The sequence below is a fragment of the Bos indicus x Bos taurus genome, chromosome 21 (genome assembly GCF_003369695.1).
Source record: "Bos indicus x Bos taurus breed Angus x Brahman F1 hybrid chromosome 21, Bos_hybrid_MaternalHap_v2.0, whole genome shotgun sequence".
In the NCBI taxonomy this organism is placed as follows: Eukaryota; Metazoa; Chordata; class Mammalia; order Artiodactyla; family Bovidae; genus Bos; species Bos indicus x Bos taurus.
The window spans coordinates 44921983-44936439 of NC_040096.1; the positions used below are offsets into that span (position 1 = coordinate 44921983).

General features: G+C 49.7%; 4 non-coding genes across 4 annotated transcripts; 2 read left to right on the forward strand and 2 right to left on the reverse strand.

Moving 5' to 3' along the window:
* Positions 1-753: 753 nt before the first annotated feature.
* LOC113880212 lies at positions 754-917 on the reverse strand. The gene has a single exon (XR_003507675.1). It is a non-coding gene; the product is annotated as a U1 spliceosomal RNA (small nuclear RNA).
* A 2858-nt stretch (positions 918-3775) lies between these two features.
* On the forward strand, positions 3776-3865 carry TRNAY-GUA. The gene is given in 2 exon segments: positions 3776-3812; positions 3830-3865. It is a non-coding gene; the product is annotated as a tRNA-Tyr (tRNA).
* Positions 3866-7247: 3382 nt separating this feature from the next.
* On the reverse strand, positions 7248-7411 carry LOC113880214. Its single transcript, XR_003507676.1, has one exon. It is a non-coding gene; the product is annotated as a U1 spliceosomal RNA (small nuclear RNA).
* A 2760-nt stretch (positions 7412-10171) lies between these two features.
* Positions 10172-10261, forward strand: TRNAY-GUA. The gene is given in 2 exon segments: positions 10172-10208; positions 10226-10261. It is a non-coding gene; the product is annotated as a tRNA-Tyr (tRNA).
* The last annotated feature ends 4196 nt before the right edge of the window (positions 10262-14457 follow it).

Here is a 14457-nt window from a genome sequence, read left to right on the forward strand (position 1 = left end):
ACGACCCAGAGGGATGGTATGGGGAGGAAGGAGGGAGGAGGGTCTAGGATGGGGAACACATGTATACCTGTGGCGGATTCATTTTGATATTTGGCAAAACTAATACAATTATATAAAGTTTAAAAATAGAAAAAATAAAAAGTAAGTTTTGGGAGGCATGAATTACAAAGAAAGTTTCACACAGGCTGTAATTAGATAAATACCTGAACTCAGTCGCCATGAAGATGAGAATGGGAGACAAGTTCGACATTTGGCAAGAATTTTAACAAAAGTCAAGACGTGACTGGATATTGGGAATGAAGAAAAATAGGTAGTTGAAGAAAAATGAAAGCGAAGTCGCTCAGTCCTATCCAACTCTTTGCGATCCCGTGGACTGTAGCCCCTCAGGCTCCTCCTTCCATGGGATTCTCCAGGCAAGAATAGTGGAGTGGGTTGCCATTTCCTTCTCCAGAGGATCTTCCCTACCCAGGGATTAGAACCCACGTCTCCCGCAATGCAGGCAGACGCTTTAAGCTTTTCACATTTTTTTTCTCCAAATAGGGAGTGATAGGGCATTACAGTGAAGTAAGAATACAGTAAGAAAAAAAAAAAAAAAAAAAGCACAGACTTGTATTTTCTATAGTTACTTCCCACCTTTCCCCAAGAACACAATTTTTACACTTGCGTACATTTTTTAAGATTACTAGCTAAACGTAAACAAAAACTCCACCGCGAGACCTATGGTACCAGCTGCCTTTACGACCAAAAAAGACTCAGGGGAAAGCGCGAACGCAGTCCCCCACTACCACAAATTATGCAGTCGAGTTTCCCACATTTGGGGAAATCGCAGGGGTCAGCACATCCGGAGTGCAATGGATAAGCCTCGCCCTGGGAAAACCACCTTCGTGATCATGGTATCTCCCCTGCCAGGTAAGTATGAGTTGATACCCGCCCACCGCCCAGCACCCTCGAGCTCGCCCCACTCTGCACGCACGGTCACTTCCCTCGCACCACCTCCGCCCCCTACGCCCCTGCGCGTCCCCCGGCCCGGCCTCGCCCACCCAGAGAACAACCTCAGGAACCTCCGCGTGTGCACACGCAGGACACCGAGGCCCGGAAGGAGCGGGACCAGCAGCCTCCGCGCGCCGCTCATCTACATACGCCACGCCCCCTGCCAGGATGCCCCGGATGTCATGTTCTTCCACGCTGGGGCGCGGGACATACTAACCCCACCCGAGACTCGCCAGTGTCTCGTGAGGGGAGCGCGTGGGCGACTGGCGACCAGTCGGGGGGACCTGGGAAGACGCGAGCTCGCGGTGCCCCGCAGTTGAGGGGGTGGGTCGGGGCTCGGGTCTGGTCTCACCTTCCTTTCGGCAAAAATGTTAGCCCATTTTTGCCCTCCCCTTTCTGAACTCATCTTCTAGTCATGGAAAGTTCAGGAAAGAGCTATTTGCCTGTTGACGTTAAGCGCTGCTGCTGCTGCTGCTAAGTCGCTTCAGTAGTGTCCGACTCTGTGCGACCCCATAGACGGCAGCCCACCAGACTCCCCTGTCCATGGGATTCTCCAGGCAAGAACACTGGAGTGGGTTGCCATTTCCTTCTCCAATGCACGAAAGTGAAAAATGAAAGTGAAGTAGCTCAGTTGTGTCCGACTCTTCACGACCCTATGGACTGCAGCCTACCAGCTCCTCTGTCCGTGGGATTTTCCAGCCAAGAGTACTGGAGTGGGTTGCCATTGCCTTTGACGTTAAGCCCTAAAGCCGCCTTAATAGGAAAGCGTGGTAACGTTTCTTCACGGTGTCTTTTTAAGTAAAAGTGACTAAAGTCCTTCGGGATATGTAGTCTATCCTAATGACGCTGGAAGGAAAGCCCGGGGTCCTATTGCAGAGAGAAAACCAGGTGAGAGCGCGAGCGCTCGCCTCCACCGCATCAGGCTGGGGCTCCCGGAGCGCGGTGTTCTGGGTCAGGAAACCTTGCCCTTGGGCCTCGCCCCCGCATCCCACCCCCGCCTCCTGCCCCAACGGGCAGACACTGAGCGGCCCCCCAGGTGTCCTTTGGTCCTTTCCGATCTGACTCGGTCAAAGAGAAACACAGCAGACCGTAGAGAAAGTGCTGAAAGCAGACTTTATTCAGTGAATACTGACAGCAGGGGAAAGAGCTGACCGAGCTCCATTCCGAAATGGGCGAGGGGATCGGAGCGTTTTAAAGGGAGGATGAGGGGGAGGGGGCTCAGAAGAGGCAGCAGTGAAAAACCACAGAGCTGGTCAGTAGAGAGGCAGGCCAGCCGTGTTTGTCAGCGGGCAGTTACTGAAGTTAGGATGGGTCCTCGCACAGAAAGTGGGAGACAGAGGCCCTATCCTTGTTTACATTTCAAAGGAATGGCTCCCAGTCTTTGAGAGAGACCCTTTGGACTAAGAGAGAACCATCTTCACAATTGCAAGCCCTTTTAAATGAATGCTCTAACAAAGGGCAGTCAAGCGACCTTCCTGGCGCTTCAGTGGTTAAGACTCTGAGCGCCCAGTGCGGGCTTACGCGTTACCCTGGCCAGGGAACTAAAATGCAGCATAGCGCGGACAAAAGAGAAAGAAAAAGGATGACAGGGGCCTGTGTCAGGTCTCGGACTTTCTCAGAGAGGAATTTTGAAAATTATTTTTAATTGAAATATAGTTGTTTACAACGTTGTGTTAGTTTCAGGTGTAAGGCAAAATGTTTTAGACTAAAATGTCATATTTTAGTTAGAGAAAGGGTGTGGAGGTGGGAGAAAATTGACAATAGACACCGTAGGCAAATTAATTAGTATGTTAGATGTTAACAGCTATGAAAAAAGAATAAAAAATGGAGGAAGGAAAGGAGATGGGGAACTGCTATAAGGAGGCAGGTTGCTGTGATGATTTCGGTAGTCAGGGGAGGCTCCCTGGAGAAGGTGACAATGTGAGCAGACTGGGGGGGGGGGCGGGGAGGGGACTGGTCATAGGGCTGTTTGGGAAGAGCATCCCTAGCAAAAGGACAGAGCAGTGTGTGGAGAATAGCATGAAGGTCCTGAATACAGAACAAAATGTATGAATGGTACCGAAACTGAGAGAGGTGACTGCGTGGAGACAAGAACTGAGGGTCGTGTAGACCTGTGTAAGGGTTCAAGTCTGAGTGAACCAGAAGTTTCCAGAAGAGAAGCAGCTTCATCTAAACCCTCCACATCCCACCCTCACCCCTCTTCCACACTCCCCTAGCAAAGGAGAGAAAAATCACTCTGGCTGTATAGGTGGGAGGGCGAAAGCAGGGAGATCCATAGGAGATCCGCGGAGTGCAGGCAAGATGATACTGGCTTTGAAGGGCGGCACAACAAATAATACCATTTTGACCAAAACAGTAGTTTGAACTGACGGCACTTAAAGAGCACCAGGTGGCTGCCTAGGCGGTTGGCAGTCGGCTCCGCGGTGCCCTCTCCTCGGCCCGGCCTCCCGCACCCCACGCGCGCATCCATTTCCCAACGCCTCTCCCCTAGCTCTCTTCCGCGCTTTCAGGGAGCGGTCCCCACTTGTAGAAAGAGGGACGGGGGAGAGAAAACGAGGCATCTTGAAACTCGCTGCCCCGATGCCAGCCGACACAAAGGCCGGGCCGCAGCCACCCCGCAGGATTGCCGGATCCTCGCACCCGCACTTGGCGCCCTGGCGGCGAGCACACCGGTCTCTTCAAAGGGGCTTCCGACGAGTTCGGACGACCTCACCTTGGGCGTCTCAGTGTGGTGTTGCGGCATTTCCAGAAAAAGTAAGGTCCCCGGCCACTTGGTGGCGCGCACCCTTCGATAGCTCAGCTGGTAGAGCGGAGGACTGTAGATCCGACACGTGTGGTCATCCTTAGGTCGCTGGTTCGATTCCGGCTCGAAGGAGGTGCTGGTTGCTTTTGCTCCCCAGTGAAAAGCAGGGGAGGTTCTCACCAGGTGGCTAACTTTAGTGCTGGGTCCTTAAGGCTAAATTGGGAGAAAGAGATTGAAGTGGAGAGAGCACCCAAAAGGAAACGGGCTGGACTGTCATCAAGAAGGAGCAGCTTCACTTTGGGGACAGACTGGTTTGGGTGTGGGTACAGAGAACAGCAGGGAGTGGTACTTTCTCCCTCCCTTCCTGTGGGAGGGAAACTCCAGAGACTGCTTACAGGTGGAGTCCATCTCAGAGGACTCTACACTTGAGCCTCCGCAGTATGTTACCCCAGTTAGAGCACACAGTGCGTCTTTCTGCCTCCCCCCACCCCCGGCTGGGACTAGCCTTGACTGCAGGCCCCTGACTCCTCCGTATCCCCGCCTCGCGCCCCAGGTCCCCCGATCTGAAGCCTCCACCTTCAGTGCCTCCCACCACGTGGCCTACTTCGAAGCTTCTGCCAAACTGCGCCTCAACGTGGATGAGGCCTTCGAGCAGCTGGTGCGGGCCGTCCAGTGAGCTGAGCCCCCTTCCCGTGATCCTCCTCGTCCCCTAAGCCCCTGCTCTACCCAAACTCACCAGCCGATGGCAGTGTGGCTCTCTGAAACCTCAGGGGCCCGGAGCTGCCGTCCCCGACCCCTGAGGCCTTTTTTGGTTCTGGTTCTGATTGAAGGCAGGAAGAGAAGGGGAAGGCAGAGGATGAGATGGTTGGATGGCATCACCGGCTCAATGGACATGAGTTTGAGTAGGCTCCAGGAGTTGGTGATAGACAGGGAAGCCTGGCGTGCTGCAGTCCCTGGGGTCGCAAAGAGTCTGTCACTACTGAGCGCCTGAACTGAACTGAACTGAACTGCCTTTCAAACTGGAGACTGTTTCTGCTTCCTCTCCTGGCAAACTCCCGTGGTCACCCCCCCACCCCCACCCCCTGTTGGTCTCAGCCCTTCTAATCGTCCCACTGCTAATATGCGCCGACCTGGAGTCTTTGGAGTCTGCCCGGGCCTAGAGGGCTGTGCCGCTGCAGTCTGACCGGTGCCCTTCCAGAAAGGTCCGTTGCTCTGCGGATGCAGAGACCCCAGCCTCGAATGATACCATCTGTAAAGACCAGCAGATGGGGCCAAAAGAAAGAACCTTAGGCTTTTGTTGGATCTATTCCCGAAGGGATGTGGAGGTGTAGAATCCATGGGGACCTGGGTTTGGGGAAGTGGGAAGGGGTGTGGGTTTTGGTTACCAGCATGGCCAACTATTCTGGTCCGGGTGTCACAGAAACTGGCAGGGATGCTCTGAGGCACTGTCCCCCAACCTCAAAGGGGCAGAGGTGCCCGCTGCCTGGTCAGGGAGTGGCAACACACTGGGCTGAGGGAAGGCCACTTCACTGTGGCTTGCTGTGCCTCTGGAGGACTTTTGCTGGGTGGGCTAGCAATCTTGGGTGGTGGACACACACCAGTGGGATCTGAAATATTTGTAGAATCCAACCTGGACACCCGTGCCCTCTGCCCCTCCCTCTGGACTCCAGCCCCGTCTCCAGGAAGTCCACAGAACCTTGACCTCTTCCAGGAAGCAGCCCCTTATGTCCAGGAATTGGGGTAGGTGGGCGAAGGAGGGCAGCCAAGGCTGGATACCTACAGGCCTGGTTAAGCCTGGATGCTCTGAGCCTGATAGCCTTCTCCATCACTTCACAGGAAGCCTCGCTGCGACCGGAAGTCATGGTGGGCAGGAGGGCGAAGGGGCACATCAGCTTCCACGGGAAGTGAGGCTCTTAGTTTCGGAACATGCAAACCTGGAAAAGTGCCGATGTGCCAAAAAGTGAAGAAATGTACGGTGACTGGTTTGTGGGCATATCAAGCTCACAGGAGCCAGTTTCAAAGGAGTCCCACTGCCAAATCAGGGTAATGATGATAATGGAATATAATCCATTGAATAAAATAGGTACAGGACTTAATAGCAATGACACACCAGTATTCATCAACAAGAGGACTCAGATTTTAGTTTCTAAGTATCATTCTCCAGCAAAAGGAGCCAGGGCCAATAAACGGAAGCACTTAGCCACTTTGGGGGTATTTATCTTCCTTTAGGGCTTCCCTCATAGCTCAGTTGGTAAATCATCCGCGTGCAATGTAGGAGACGTGGGTTCGATCCCTGGGTCGGGAAGATCCTCTGGAGAAGGAAATGGCAACCCACTCCAGTATTCTTGCCGGAAGAATCTCATGGCGGGCTACAGTCCATCTTCCTTTGGGGGTTCTCTTGTACATGTAAAAAACCTGCCTTTTGGTGGGGCCTGCACAAGTTTAGGGATCTTAGTTCTTTTATCAGGGACTGATGTCCTACCCCATCAGTGAAAGCCTGGAGTCCTAAACATGGATCTCCAGGGAATTCCCTCCAGGTTCTTAAAAAAAAAATTTTTTTTTAATGTATTAAACTAGTTGATTTACAATCTTGTGTTAATTTCAGGTGTACAGTTGAGATTATTTTCCATTATAAGGTATTGAATATAGTTCAATTGCTATGTAGTATATTATTTTTTATACAGTGTTCTACCTATTAATCCCATACTCCTGGTTTATCCCTGCCCCACAGATTTGTTTGTGATTGTTTTCGTTTTATAAAGACTTTTTTTTTTTCAGATTCCACATGTAAGTGATAGAAGACTCTTGAGAGTCCGTTAGACTGCGAGATCAAACGAATCAATCCTAAATGAAATCAACCCTAAATATTCATTGGAGAGACTGATGCTGAAGCTTCAATACTTTGGCCACTTGATGCGAAGAGCTGATTCATTTGAAAAGACCGTGATGCTGAGAAAGATTGAAGGCAGGAGAAAAAGAGGTGACATACAGGACGATGATGAAATGATTGAATTGCACCACCGACTTGATGAGCAGAGATAGTGAAGAACAGGTAAGCCTGGCTTGCTGCCGTACAAGTGATCGCAATTAGGCATGACTGAAACAATAAATGATTTACATATATTGTATGTCTTTACCTCGCCTTTATAATACTACAAACGGCAAAGCTTGCTTCGAGAGGCCTTTAATCAAACAGGAACCCCTTTTCCCACCTAACCAGGTAACGCTGAAAAAAACCCAGTTGTTGGAAAAATAATGCTTGCAAAAGAATCTCTGAGAGAAAAATGAGATAAAGCCAAAAATCCAATTCAAAACAGTTTATTATTTTATTAACCAAAGAATCACAAAACTGTAAGTTAGAAAACCAAAATATATCAGAAAAGACTATATCAAAAAATACTAGAAAACTAAGAAACACGAATACGCAGTTATCCATATCAGAAAATACTAGAAAACTAAGAAACACGAATACGCAGTTATCCATATTCTCCTATTAGAATCAAACCAGATTAATTAGGAGAAAGCGCGAACGCAATCCCCCACTACCACAAATTATGCAGTCGAGTTTCCCACATTTGGGGAAATCGCAGGAGTCAGCACATCCGGAGTGCAATGGATAAGCCTCGCCCTGGGAAAACCACCTTCGTGATCATGGTATCTCTCCTGCCAGGTAAGTATGAGTTGATGCCCACCCACCGCCCAGCACCCTCGAGCTCGCCCCACTCTGCACGCACGGTCACTTTCCTCGCACCATCTCCGTACACTCAGCTCCTGCTCGTCCCCGGCCCGGCCTCGCCCACCCGGGGAACAACCTCAGGAACCTCCGCGTGTGCACACGCAGGACACCGAGACCCGGGAGGAGTGGGACCAGCAGCCTCCGCGCGCCGCTCATCTACATACGCCACGCCCCCTGCCGGGATGCCCCGGATGTCATGTTCTTCCACGCGGGGGCGCGGGACCTACTAACCCCACCCGAGACTCGCCGGTGGGCGAGCGGCGACCCGTCTGGACCTGCAGTGGGAACCTAGGAAGACACGAGACCGCAGTGCCCCTCAGTTGAGGGGTGGGTCTGGACTCGGGTCTGGTCTCACCTTCCTTTCAGCAAGAAGAAAATATCAGGCCTTTTTTGCAGTCGCCTGTCTGAACTCATTTTCTAGTCATGGAAAGCTCAGAAAAGACCTATTTACCGGTTGACATTAAGCACTAAAGCCTCCTTAATAGGAAAGCGTGGTTATGTTTATTCACGGTGTCTCTCTAAATAAAAGTGACGAAAGTGCTTCGGATAATGTAGCCTATCCTAGTGATGCTGGAAGGAAAACTCGGGATTCTGTTGCAGGGAGAAAACCAGGTGAGAGCGCGAGCGGTCGCCTCCACCGCCTCAGGCGGGGGCTCCCGGAGCGCGGTGCTCGGGGTCAGGAGCCCTTGACCTTGGGCCTCGCCCCCGTATCCCACCCCAACCCCCACCCCCGCCTGCTGCCCCAACGGGCAGACACTGAGCGGCCCCCCAGGTGTCCTTTGGTCCTTTCCGATCTGACTCGGTCAAAGAGAAACACAGCAGACCGTAGAGAAAGTGCTGAAAGCAGACTTTATTCAGTGAATACTGACAGCAGGGGAAAGAGCTGATCGAGCTCCATTCCGAAATGGGCGAGGGGATCGGAGCGTTTTAAAGGGAGGATGAGGGGGAGGGGGCTCAGAAGAGGCAGCAGTGAAAAACCACAGAGGTGGTCAGTAGAGAGGCCGGCCAGCCGTGTTTGTCAGCGGGCAGTTACTGAAGTTAGGATGGGTCCTCGCACAGAAAGTGGGAGACAGATGCCCTATCCTTCTTGCTTACACTTCAAAGGAATGGCTCCCAGTCTTTGAGAGAGACCCTTTGGGCCGTAAGAGAACCATTTTTACAATTGCAAACCCTGTTAAATGCTCTAACAAAGGGCAGTTAGGCTACCTTCCTGGCGCTTCAGTGGTTAAGACTCTGAGCTCTGCATGGGGGCAGGGGTTACCCTGGCCAGGAACTAAAATGCAGCATACAGAAGCCAAAGGAAAGAAAGAAAGAAAAAACGGAGATCAGGGGCCTGTGTCAGGTGTTAGATTTTTTGAGACAGGATTATATGTATTATATATACTGTAGACTCTATTCGCATGTTATTACAGAATATTGAGTATAGTCCTGTGTGCTATACAGTAGGTGCTCTTTATCTGTTTTATATATAGTAGTGTGGATATGTTAATCCCCAGTTCTGTCTTCTCCCCACCTTTCCCCTTTAGTAACCATAAGTTTGTTTTCTATGTCTGGGATCAGACAGACATTTTAATGGGGGTGGAGGTCAAGGCAGGGACAGGACCTTATGCTGCTGAAAGCCAGGCTTGAGTCTGGTCAAGTCTCTTAGTGCAGGAAATGGTTTGGAGGGGTTGCTACCTTGCTCTATTTTGTGACCAAAGAAGATACTTCTGCACATCCCCCTGGGCAAACCCTGGCTACTGGCCCCTTCTTTTATATCCTGATCTTCTCTTTGACAGTACTGGGCACTTTTCCACTCAACAACTATGTGTTGAATACCCCATGCCAGACACTGTTCAGGAATTTGGCAACAAAAAGGCCTCTTGATACTCATATTTTACTTAGAGAAAGGGGTGTGGGGTGGGAGAAAATTGACAAGAGACACAGTAGGTAAATTAATTAGTATGTTGCTGCTGCTGCTAAGTCACTTCAGTCGTGTCCGACTCTGTGTGACCAGAGCTATGAAAAAGAAAAAAAAGAAAAAAACCAAGGAGGAAAAGGGGATGGGAGTTGCTATAAGGAGGCAGGTTGCTGTGTTGATTTCGGTGGTCAGAAAGGCTCCCTGGCGAAGGTGACAACGTGAGCAGACTGGAGGGAGGAGGGGGCTAGTCATGGGGCTGTCTGGGAAGAGCATCCCTAGCAAAAGGTCAGCTAGACCAGTGGGTCTGGAGAATAGCAAGGAGGTCCTGAATACAGAACAAAATTTAAGAGTGGTACCGAAACTGAGAGAGGTGACTGTGTGGAGACAAGAACTGAGGGTCTTGTAGACCATTGTAAGGGTTCAAGTCTGAGTGAACCAGAAGTTTCCAGAAGAGAAGCGGCTTCATCTAAACCCTCTTTCCCACACTCCTAGAAAATGAGAGAAGGTCACTCTGGCTGTAAAGGTGATAGAGCGAAAGCAGGGAGATCCATAGGCGATCCGCGGAGTGCAGGCAAGATGATACTGGCTTTGAAGGGCGGCACAACGTGCCACAGCAAATAATACCATTTTATTCAAAGGAGTATTTTGAACTAACGACACTTGAAGAGCACTTAAAGGGCACTTAAACGCTCTCTTCAAAGGGGTTTCCGACCAGCCCGGATGGTCTCACCTCGGGCGTCCCAGTGTGGTGTTGCAGCGTTTCTGGAAAAAGTAAGGTCCCCGGCCACTTGGTGGCGCGCACCCTTCGATAGCTCAGCTGGTAGAGCGGAGGACTGTAGATCCGACACGTGTGGTCATCCTTAGGTCGCTGGTTCGATTCCGGCTCGAAGGAGGTGCTGGTTGCTTTTGCTCCCCAGAGAAAGGCACCCCGCCCCCGGCGCCTCTGCCCCGCCCGACACCCTGCGGCAGCGCAGCGACCTTCCTTCTTGGCCAGAGGCGGGAAAGCCTTTCGGGGACACCCGCACATCCCGCGTTGGCCGTGGCCTGGGGACTCGCCTGCGCCGTCTCCTGCCCATAGGCCGCACACAGGCCCACAGCGCGGTGGCCTCCGCCGCGGGCTTTTATTCGCTTTCCCACCCCCACTCCCGCCCAGGCCCAGCAAACAGCAGCTGCGCTCCAAAAGCCCTGGAGCGCGGCCAACAAGCACCCAGGCCGTCACAGAGTCAGGGACAGCAGGGCACCCTTTCTGAAACCCCCTCAATGCCGGCTCAGCCCCCAGCTCTGCCCCCTAAAGGAAGGTCACAGTCTCTGTTACTCCCAGTCATAATGCTTCAACCTCCCAATCTCTGTCTCTCCGTCCCTGTCTTTCATATGGTCTCTGCAGGTGCAGACTCGGGGAGACAGAAAACCTTCCCAACCATCTTAATCTATTTATGGAGCAGAGCTACCACCCGGAGATCTTCGGAACCACTGCTAATGGAACAGTAAATGCGATGGAAACAGAAGATTGAAAAGTAGTTGCTTATCAGGATTTGCTCTTATTTGCTGTCCTGAGACCACCATGAGACGTCTGACTTAGCCTATTGGAGGATGAAATATGGGAGTGAAGATGAAATATGTCTGCTGAGGCCCTTAGACCAACCTGCCTCAACTGTCCGACAAGCTGACTGCAGCTGTATTAGTGAGCCTACGTCAATGCCACAGAACAGCCCAGCTGAGCCCAACTGCAATTGATAACCCAAAGGATGGTGGGCAAATAACATGGTTGCTATTTTTTAAATTAATTAATCACTTTATTTATTTGCCTGAGTCAGGTCTTAGTCACCATTGCCTAGGCTTAGTTTCTCTGCAATTTTTAACCACGGGACCAAGGAAGTCACCCACATGGTTACTATTTTAAATTGCTAAGTTTTAGAGTAATTTGTTACACAGCAGTAGATGACTGATACACCACCCTAACCAAATAATGAATGTTAACACCATCAGTAACTGAACAAACTGGCTTCACATGCTGCCAATGTGATGCCCACAGGAGGACACTGGATTAACTTGATAGGGCTATCATAATAAAGTACCACAATCTGGGTGGTTTGAAACAACAGAAATTAATTTTTTCACAGTTACGAAAGTTAGAAATCCAAACTCAAGGTGTCAGCAGGACCATGCTCCCTCTGAGATTCTGGGTAGACTCTGTCCTTGCTTTTTCCTAGCTTCTAGAGGTAACAGTCAATCCGTGACTTGCAGCTACAAGTCACTGCAAGACCACCACTACAAGACCACTGCAATCTGTCCTTTGTCATTACATGGCATTATATATCTCTGTCCTTACACAGCATTTTCCTCTTATAAGGGCAATATTCTTACTGGATTAGGGCCCACCTTACTGAACTTTTACTGAAAGAAAGCTGAGGGCCGAAGAATTGATGCTTTTGAACTGTGGTGTTGGAGAAGACTCTTGAGAGTCCCTTGGACTGCAAGGAGATCCAACCAGTCAATCCTAAAGGAAATCAGTCCTGAATATTCATTGGAAGGACTGATGCTGAAGCTGAAACTCCAATACTTTGGCCACCTGATTTGAAGAACTGACTCATTAGAAAAGACCTTGATGCTGGGCAAGATTGAAGGCAGGAGGAGAAAGGGACAGAGGCTGAGATGGTTGGATGACATCACCAATTCAATGGACATGAGTTTGAGCAAGCTCTGGGAGTTGGTGATGAACAAGGAAGCCTGGCCTGCTGCAGTCCATGGGGTCACAGAGTTGGACACAACTGAGTGACTGGACTGACTTAATTATATGTACAACGATTCTATTTCCAAATAAGGTCATGTTCATAGGTACCAGGGATTAGTATATTGAGGTGTGTTGTTTTTTTTTCCTGGGGGAGGGGTGGCAGGACACAGACATAATTCAACCTGTAAACGGATACAGTATCATTTATGTTGTCTACCTGTCAAAAAATACATACTTGAATGTAATTAGGAGGACATACAGGACAATTTAAAAATCAAAGGCTATTCTACACAATAATAACTGGCCTGTAATTTTCAAAAATGCCTGCATAATGAAATAAAAAAGACAGGGCTGGGAGTTATATCAGATTAAAATTTGTTAAAAAATCAGGATACATAATGTAACACGTGATTCTGAATTTCCCTTTGCTATAAAGGATTACTGTTCATACTGTTCATGGGGTTCTCAAGGCAAGAATACTGAAGTGGTTTGCCATTCCCTTCTCCAGTGGACCACATTCTGTCAGATCTCTCCACCATGACCCGCCCATCTTGGGTTGCCCCACGGGCATGGCTTAGTTTCATTGAGTTAGGCAAGGCTGTGGTCCTAGTGTGATTAGATTGACTAGTTTTCTGTGAGTATGGTTTCAGTGTGTTTGCCCTCTGATGCCCTCTTGCAGCACCTACCGTCTTATTTGGGTTTCTCTTACCTTGGGCATGGGGTATCTCTTCACGGCTGCTCCAGATGTTACTATGTGTTATCCAGACAAGAAAGTACAGGTAGAAGCCTGAGGAGCTTGGAACAGGTGAAACCAGGGCTTGGAATACAGCCAAGTTGCTTGCCCCACTTGGTAGCTGTTTCTTTCCCAAATGGGCATTATTTGTAAGCAGATAGGGTGTTGGGGGGTCCCATACTCGAGAGGAACTGGTTCTCTCTCTTCCCAAGAGGTCTCAGGAGACGACTCCTTGTAAAGAGACTTCTGTCATTTTAGAACATCACTTGGCGTGGACCTCGATCACTCACTTAAAAACATCCCACCAGCAGTGCAAGCAGCGGGGACAGTGCGGCGGGTGGAAGGGACATTTGCAGGAAGCCTGCTCTGGGCCAAGGTGGCTTCGTGAGGCCGAAACACAGGCAAGATGGGAATACCAGACCACCTGATCTGCCTCTTGAGTAATTTGTATGCAGGTCAGGAAGCAACAGTTAGAACTGGACATGGAGCAACAGACTGGTTCCAAATAGAAAAAGAAGTTCATCAAGGCTGTATATTGTCACCCTGTTTATTTAACTTATATGCAGAGTACATCATGAGAAACGCTGGACTGGAAGAAGCACAAGCTGGAATCAAGATTGCCGGGAGAAATATCAATAACCTCAGATATGCAGATGACACCACCCTTATGGCAGAAAGTGAAGAGGAACTCAAAAGCCTCTTGATGAAAGTGAAAGTGGAGAGTGAAAAAGTTGGCTTAAAGCTCAACATTCAGAAAACGAAGATCATGGCATCCGGTCCCCCCACTTCATGGGAAATAGATGGGGAAACAGTGGAAACAGTGTCAGACTTTATTTTTCTGGGCTCCAAAGTCACTACAGATGGTGACTGCAGCCATGAAATTAAAAGACGCCTACTCCTTGGAAGGAAAGTTATGACCAACCTAGATAGCATATTCAAAAGCAGAGACATTACTTTGCCAACCAAGGTCCGTCTAGTCAAGGCTATGGTTTTTCCTGTGGTCATGTATGGATGTGAGAGTTGGACTGTGAAGAAGGCTGAGTGCTGAAGAATTGATGCTTTTGAACTGTGGTGTTGGAGAAGACTCTTGAGAGTCCCTTGGACTGTAAGGAGATCCAACCAGTCCATTCTGAAGGAGATCAGCCCTGGGATTACTTTGGAAGGAATGATGCTTCAGCTGAAACTCCAGTACTTTGGGCAGCTCATGCGAAGAGTTGACTCATTGGAAAAGACTCTGATGCTGGGAGGGATTGGGGGCAGGAGGAGAAGGGGATGACAGAGGATGAGATGGCTGGATGGCATCACTGACTCGATGGACGTGAGTCTGAGTGAACTCCGGGAGTTGGTGATGGACAGGGAGGCCTGGCGTGCTGTGATTCATGGGGTTGCAAAGAGTCGGACACGACTGATCGACTGATCTGATCTGATCTGATAAAGGATTACTGGGAGAATTGAGCAAATGGAATAATGTCTATAGAATAAATAAGGTATCAATGTTAATTTCTTGACTTTTATCAAGAAACACTGGGGTTAGATAAGAAAATCCTCTATTTTTAGGAAATATTCACTAAGAAAGAAAACTTCCTGAGACAACCAATAATCAAAAAGGGTGCTTGGGACTTCC